Raw genomic sequence first — 8,993 nt, forward strand, 5'->3', positions numbered from 1 at the left:
ATGTAGATTTTTAACAGCTTGAAGCTAGGATTGAGTACTGATGACCTAAGGAAGCAAAACTAATTTGATTCCAGTACACATGTGGATGATTTAGGTGGTTTAACTATGAGTTGTGAATGACCATGAGTCTATCAGGGGGTGAAGAGAGAAGATTGGGGTTCTTAGAATATTGTTTATTTTTATGGGTGAACTCATACCTGAAATTCTAAAGTGTAGTTTATTTCTATTGTTGGAAGAAATATCCATCTGGTTCAGTTCCACTGGAAACATGGAGGCTGCTTGGAAGATGTTTTAATGATGAACAGAACCACCAAGCACATGGTTCTGGGTTGCTGACCACGTGGAGTTGAGAGTGAGTGGGTTTTATACTTTTTCTTGGGCTTTGAACTTGAGCTTCCTGTTCCTGTGCAAGAACATGTATTCTATTGGCTGTTGTCAGACTCCCATGGTACCATGTACAAATCCTAAGAGTTTGTCTGAGCTAAGTTTGGTTGATGTTTGGGCTGATGCATTGAAGAGGCTTGTTGGGCAATTCCTATTGTGGCTGAGGGCTAACCATACCTTCATTCAGACCTTGCTGAATTTGCCTATGAATAGAACTATCTATCTCTCTATCTCTTAAGTCCTGACATCTGCTGTGGGCTATTAAGAGTGAGTCTGCTTCCTGCCTCTAAAAAACATGTTTCTCCATTTCTTATACAGAGAAATATGATATTCTGCCTTTTTAATATTTCCTAAAATATTTCATTCTTCTAGAAGAGGGGTGAGTGCTAACTTTCTACACACTATTTTTTTTGAATGGGTAAAAATAGCCTGGTTTACACATAATGCTAAATGATGAAATATTTTTTATAAAGCAGAATAGCTGGGCTCACATTACATGCTAAGCCAAACCAACAAATCACTCTGTTTCTACACCTGGCCAACAGCCCATTTTCTTCAATATATTTCTGATTGTTCTTTCCAGCCCAAATTTAAAGAATGCTTTACTTTCACATCTTGTTCCCAAAGACTACTTGACAGCGAGCAGCCTCCTACTATGCCACACAAAGAAATGTGAAATGTTTACGAGAAACATTAAACAGCCTAGAGCTGCATTAAAGATAGAAAAGGAAAACCACAGCAAATCGTTTGTTTCACAGTATTGGCTTGTTGAACTTCTCACAATTTGTTCACTTTATATGTAATGTTCTGACTTCTGCTCCAGGCCACCACATTTCTTGTTTTATAGATTCTGTTTTTATAAATTTAAACTCCTAATTCTTCTTTGCCATGAGTTAGTCCACACAGTCTTTATCTCCTGTGTGATTGACACCTTGTGCTCAGTGCCAGCTCAAGCATTTATGGCACCCCTAGCCCACAATGACTGATGATGACACTTCTGGCTGATGGGAAGATTTGTATTTTTGGACTGTTTCAGAGGGAGGAGCAGCATTGGAGATCTCAAGCTTTGGTGGCCTACGCCAGTACTTCCTCAGCCTTTGCCTGAAGCTGCTCTGCTTATTATGATAAAGGATAAATCCTCTTTCTTTTTATTAATAACTGTTGCATTCAGCATCCAGATTATAAAAGGAGTTTGGCAGGGAAAGAGGATTCCTCAGCCTCTCTTGTTACTTTCAGGCAATGCTGGTTAAAAACTGGGGGCAGGAATTGTGCCCAAATTTTGCATACGAAACTTTTGCCAGACTATTCTTGAGTGCAGCTCGTCTGCCTGGAATCCACACTGTATATTGGACATTAATACAATTGAGTGAGTCCGGAGGTATTTCACAAGAAGAGAGTACTCCACTACTTTGCTCACGATAGAATACCTTATGACCCCAGGCTTGAAATTTTGGGCTTGGACAACCTGGAACTACGCCACCTATGGCCTGACCTAAGCTTAGTACACAAAATTGTCTGCTACAACGTCCTACCTATCATTGACTTCTTCAGCTTAAACCACAATAATACTCGGGCGAACAATAGATACAAACTCAAGGCAAACCGCTCCAAACTCAATTGCAGAAAATATGACTTCAGCAACAGAGTGGTCAACGCCTGGAATGCTCTACCTGACTCTGTTGTTACATCACCAAACCCCCATAACTTTAACCTTAAACTTTCTACCATGGATCTCACCCCTAAAAGGTCTGTAAAGGAGGCATGTATAAGTGCAGCAGTGAACCTACCATCCCTGTCCTACTGTCCCCATTTATTTGTACCCATTTCCTGTGCTCATGTCCATGTTTAGACTTATATCTGTTATCTCGTACATGTTTGACCAACTAACTAATTAAAATAAAATGAATAAATTCAAGAAAAAGAAAGAAAGAAAAGTGCTTTGGGATGAGATTCATTTAAATTCCTTTTCTAAAAAGCATCGGTCACTTTGTTTGGGACAATATTAAGTGAAATTGTTGACCCTGTGCTGGAGATATAGCACACTGAATTTCAGAGGGATCAGTGCAAGTCTCTGTATAAAGGAACTCTTTATAATTTGGAAGGATTTATTAAGCTGTACTGTAGATCCATCTGTTAATGAGGAGGACTGGGGAACTTAAAAAGAGAGAGAAATTGGAGGAGGAGGCAGGAACATCCCAAAGGCTGCAGCATATGGAGACATTCTGCAGCACAGGTGCTGTCAGTTCTTCCCCCGGGGAGAAATGCTGGATGATTTAATATCTGGATTAGAAAATACATCTTTCTGTCAGTCATTTTACTCCACTCCATTCTCCTTTCCCTTCCTCGTCTCTCCACCTTGAAGTTCCATGTTGTTATGAAGAAATGAAAACCCTCAAGGTCACCTTTTCTACCATGTCACAAATTCAGCTTGGATCCTAATACGCTGCACTGCAAATGAGCTTGTTCTGCTAACTGTCACATTACCTGAGCTACTCTGAAGCAGATTGTTATCTGGTAGAACGGGAGATTTATGGAGCCATTTCCCCATTGGAAAGAGTTCTTGCTTGGCATCTCCTGGATCCTGAGCTTCAATGGATCCGCCAAGGTCTGTAAGAGGACTGCCAGGTTTTGTTCTTCTTCAATAGTCAAAGTGAACAAATTCACAAGATATTTTTCAGATTTACCTTCTTCATAGGTAAAGGTTCTCCTTGCATATATGTGCTAGTCATTCCCAACTCTAGGGGGCAGTGCTCATCTCTGTTTCAAAGCCAAAGAGCCAGCGCTGTCCAAAGACATCTCCATGGCCATGTGTCTGGCATGACTAAATGCCGAAGGCGCACAGAATGCTGTTACCTTCTCACCAGAGGTGGTTCCTATTTTTCTACTTGCATTTTTACATGCTTTCGAACTGCTAGATTGGCAGAAGCTGGGACAAGTAATAGGAGCTCACTCCATTATGTGGTGCTAGGGATTCAAACCACCGAATTGTTTGACAAGCTCAGCATCTTAGCCACCAAGCCACGGCATCCCTGTACTTTCTCCATAGCCTCATGCAAAATGTCCAGCTCTGGTTATGTTTCTGTTTTATTTTCCTTTTATGCAGGGAATGGGGGACAGAATTTTACTACAGCAGAACAGATAACTGTTTGCTGTTTTGGCAGTGATTTCCATGTCTTCTTGTGCTCAAGCCTAGGTGGCCCCAGATCATTTCCAACCTGCTTTTGATGCACTGGGGAATAGAAAATGTGATTGTGGAAGTGAAACATTTTGCTCATTTTACTTGCAGACACCAGCATTTTGTGTCATTTTTGGCATTTACTGTATAATTTTTTCACATTGGCTGCAGACTTTAAAAAAAATAATAATACAGTACCGGTGTTCACGTAATCAAAATCAGGGTTTGAGAGTATTCCCACTTCTCTCTAGCAAGAGCCACAATACTGTCCTCAAAAATCAGCTGATTTTTTTTTCATAGATCAGTTATTTTCATCTCTGCTTCTTCAGCTTTTTATATTCCAGATGTCTTTGCCAAAGCGAGTCTTTAATTACTGTACTCACAGGCTAATTCATACTTTGCCACCATATATTCTCATGGGGCAGTTTGTTTTGTCATTCAATCGTCCTTAAGCTTTCCAAAATTACATGTTTGACTAGCTTTTCACAGGTAAGAGGAAGTCTGCCATAAGACCTATAATAAATATTTATTAATAGTACAGTTAAGGATAATTCTACAGATTAAAAAATATATACTAGTCAATAATTCTGAATATTTACTTCAATGCAGATGTTTTCTGAACCATTTCATTATTCTGTTTTGGAAATAATTTTATTAATAATGTACATCCAGTACTATATATCCAGTACTATACACAACCAGGAATATATTAAGTTGAATTCCATAACAGTCATATACAGTTCTTGGCCATAGATTACATTTACCATATTTTGAATTGACACAGAAATATGTAAAATACAATTCTATTTTGCCCTAAAACACAAGAGAAACATTTGGAGGCATAATTTATTGTGAAGTAACCATCCTCTGCTACCAAATGTGATGTTCCCGTGGGTCGTCCATGAGGCCAATGTTGAGAAAAGACAGGACACGAACTTTCTCGAGATGGAGCGACCCAGATTGGGGGTCTGAGAGCCCCTTTTATTGAAATAGGACAAAGGCAGGAGGAGCAATAGCATGTGCTTAAAAACAGCCTGTAAAAGTACAATTTCTAATCTACTGCTTCAGGAAAGTTCTTTCTATATATGGTCAAATCCTGGACGTCAATGGCAGGGCACATCTCAGAATGTTATGTTATTCACTATCAGGTTGTTATGGCTTTCTAGGAGTTTGTTTTCTCCTGTGTGATTCAGCGTGACTCTGCAGGCCCTAGTATGAACTAGGCCATGGAGGATACACACCTGCACAAGGAACCATATTACAACAATTTATTATCCACAGCAACACCATATTCAATAGAGCTGGGGATATACATGGTGCTATTAGATTGTAGTCCTCGATTTATGACCACAATTGAGCCCAAAATTTCTGTGGTTGTGAGACATTTGTTAAGTGAGTTTTATCCCACTTTATGATCTTATTAAGTGAATCGCTGCAGATATTAAGTTAGTAACTCAGTTGTTAAGTGAATCTGGCTTCCCCATTGACTTTGCTTGTCAAAAAGTCGCAAAAGGGGATCACATGACCCCTGGGACACAACAACCATCATAAATATGAACCAATTGCCAAGCATTTGAATTTTGATCACATGGGTTGCTAAAAAGAGATCATAAGCAGAGGTGGGTTCCTACTGGTTCGGCCCGGTTTGGCTGAGTAGATAGTAACTCGGCCGGACACGTGCCCGAACCGGTTCTATGCTCGGCGGTGCCATCTTGATTTTCTGTTCTGCACATGCGCAAAATGTTTTGCATACCGAACCCGTAGTAATGCCGGCAGGAACCCACCCCCTGGTCATAAGTCAATTTTTCTACTTTCTCCTGGTCATTGTAACTTTGAACAGCCACTAAATAAAGTGTGACAAGTCGAAGAGTACCTGTACATATTAATCAATATTTTTATTCTTTCCAGCGCACTAGAATGTTGGATAGAAATGATGTAAAGGAGTTTAGGACTTTGTCCATATCTCTGCCTGCAGTAGAGATGAAACTAAAAGCTGAACAGAACACGATTCACTTCCTTCTGAGTCGTCCAGTTATCTAATTCTGACTGTTCCATTCTAAGCCTCGATCTACTGTTTCCTGGTCATGTGATCCAGAGCATGTAGCCCACACTATGCTTCCCAGTACCCATATACACACATGAAAGGACACTAGGTTCAGATACATATGCAAAGACAGCTTGATTAGGTCAATACAAGTACAGAATAGCAATGCATACAAAATCCTCCCACTTTCTGTTCTGGAGTGAAAGGGGAAACTGAGGAAAGAAGAAACTGTACTATGGGCATGGCAAGCCTAAAGGGAAGTTCAGAGTCCTAAACTAGCCCAAGGAAAACCTTTATCTGTCTCAAGTGGTATGTTTGTTTAGTAAAGAGAAAGGCAAGGATCAACAGCCTACAGATAGCCAGCAATATTAACTCAATCTTTTTATAACCTATCTTGAATTATTTATCAAAAGTTAATTTGATTCCTTGTTTAAACATTAGCAAAGTGAGTTGGCTGCTGTATACCTCACCCACATTCCACCCAGTTATATTGCATCAGATACAAAGCATACATAGGAAAAAATACAAGAAAGTGGTAGTGAAACTAATAAATCTTTTAGAGAATCTTTCTTACACACACGCAGACGAACAGACGGACATGTATTTGTATATGTATATAACACACACACACACGTGTGAGTGTGTATGTGTGTTGTTATTGTGTTTTTTCCTTATATAAATCAAGTATATGATATTGGTATAAATTGAAGTCTTAGAAGTTTAAAGATCTATTTTGCAGATTAAACATCTATATTTGACAGGGAAAATAAAGATGTTAAGGAGTTTCCAAAATGACGGATTTTTTTCTTTCACCATCTTTCTCTGGCGTTTGAGTATAAAATGAGTGAGCTGTAACATAGAACCATAAATTCAACTAAATATTGTTGATAAAACAGGAAAAATTGGGATTGCAAAGAACATGCTACCCAGAATTCTATAATTGGTCATGTCCAAGTGACTTTACAGCTAGGATGATTTAATACTTCAAAGAAATACTTCAATAGTCTTAGGAGTTGCTGAAGTTAGCAAGAACACAATGAGCTATGTAGAAAAGCTGGAACTTTTACAAGGGACGAAGCATGCCAAGTTCATAGAAAGAAATAAAGAGATTTTGAAAGTGTATGACTTTAAAATAATCTTCTTAATGGAAGTAGAGTCATTTTGGGAAAGAAGGTGGGGTCTACAGAGTCTTATGGTCAATTGGTCTCTTGGTACCCCCCAAAAATACATGTTATTCTGGCACATTTTCTTTGATTGACATAAACAGTCTAACATCTTTGCCTCCCTGCTCCCCCTTCTCTTTCACACACACACAAACATACACATGAATAACTTTTACCAACATGACTCAGGACTGAAGAAATAATAAACGATAAGTAAAGTTTCAGCCAGACCATGAGTAAGTTTCTTCAATGCTCCAGGATGCAATTAAAATGATCCTAGAGATTTAGAATATCAGAAAAAGTTGGTATTCCCTGACCAAGTTTTATCATTCTCAAGCTTTAAACCTGAAATTTCCTCATGTTTTTCATAGTTGCCATACCTTTTCCTCAAAATAATTTGAACCAAAATAGAAATAAAGTCGCTCTTGCCTTGTCTTTGTTGCTTGCAGTGGCACCTGCAGCAAACCACAATGATATCTCTGGAACGAACTCCCGGTGGAGATTTGGACCCTCACCACCCTCCAATCCTTCCGCGCCGCTTTAAAGATCTGGCTGTCCCGGCTGGCCTGGGGTTGATTCTAACCCCACTCGAATCGTGTGACTGTTGTGTTTCTTTTTAATATGTTGTATTGTCTTTATGTTGGAACATTGTTTGTCTTCCCCCCCCTTTTTTTAACTGTGAGCCGCCCTGAGTCCCCCCAGGGAAAAGGGCGGCATACAAATAAAGGAAATGAATGAAATGAATGAATGAATATCAAAGTAATAACATGTATATATGCACATAACTATGTCATCCTTCTAATGTCTGGTGCAAGTACATGTCACGGCATTTGCACGATGATGTTGTCATTCATCTGTCATCACTCCCCCACACCCTCTTGCCTTAGTTCAGTCATTCCAAAAATCCTTGGTCTCTTCTTTCTCTGGTCTTTCTCTATATCTGATTTCTTATTTGCTCATCTTTCCGCAATGTGCAACACTCTAAATCTAAATAACTTTACAGCATGGATATGAAAACCAGGGAGAAACAGCTTTTTAAATAGTTATATTTATTCTCTCAGATGTGAAGCACAAAACCAACATTTCTCTTCTTTTTGTCCCATTTGTATCTGAATTCATGATGTGACCAAACAAATAAACACAACATTGTAGCTCAACCAGGATTTTAAAAATGCACTCTCAGAATGATAATATTGGGATGGTGGCAATGCGAGAGGAAAAAAAAAACTGTTACATTGCCTTTAACAAGTGGCAAACTCCCCGGTTAGCTCACAACAGTTGCAACACAGACAGCTTAGGGATTAGAAGTAAGTATAGAAAATGTCATGCCAGTCATGTTTTTTGTTGATTTAAGAACAGAAAGGCCCTGTGGTGTATAACAGGAATGAAGACTGTTAATTTTTTCTATTATTTTATTCCCTAAAGGTCACTTAGCAAAGCAGTAGGGCAGCTAACACCTACTTCCTGTTTTCTATTTTTTTTACAACTGGAGTAGGGAATCTTTTAATGGCTGAGTAGCATGCTTTTTCTTTTTTAGTTTTTGAGAGCTGCAGTACCTGGTACTTCTGGAGAAGGAGAGACCAATTTCATTTCATTCATTCATTTGTTCATTCATTCTTTCATTTTTGTATTTTGGAGATAGTTAAGGCAAAGTAGACATAGTCAGCATAGCACAAGCTAAACAGACTTACTTTAATTTACTTCCATCTTGTTTTAAGGTGGAAATGTAAAGCTGTCCGAAATCAATAGTTCCTTTACCAGTGACAAGCAGGGTGGGCTCTGGAAGGCATCAAAAGGTGTCTCTGGCAGCAACTAGCTCAGCCTGACCTCAGCTCTTGCCTTTTTCCTTTTACATTTTTTTTCTTTCCATGATGGCAGGCAAGAGAAGAGTTGAAATCCTCTCTGAAACACCTGGAAAAGGTACTTGTGGGTCGGAGGGAGGGGGAGGAATTCAAACTTCATCCTCCTGGTGCAACTTTGTGTGTGTGTGTGTGTGTTTGAGAGAGGGGGGAGGGAGCATATTGAAACGTTCTTTAGTTTATGCACTATGTAACACTCAAATACTATGCCTTTGGGTCTTCTGAAATTTTAATTATCCAATCATAAGCAAAAACAATGTTTTCAGTAGAATGAATTTCCACTTCTACTTACACCTACCAGCCAAAATGCTGCTAGTCATATTGCTAACATGGACTGAGGAGGAAAACCTAAATTTTCTGAAACCTGG

This window comes from Thamnophis elegans, chromosome 4, assembly GCF_009769535.1.
Source record: "Thamnophis elegans isolate rThaEle1 chromosome 4, rThaEle1.pri, whole genome shotgun sequence".
Lineage (NCBI taxonomy): Eukaryota > Metazoa > Chordata > Lepidosauria > Squamata > Colubridae > Thamnophis > Thamnophis elegans.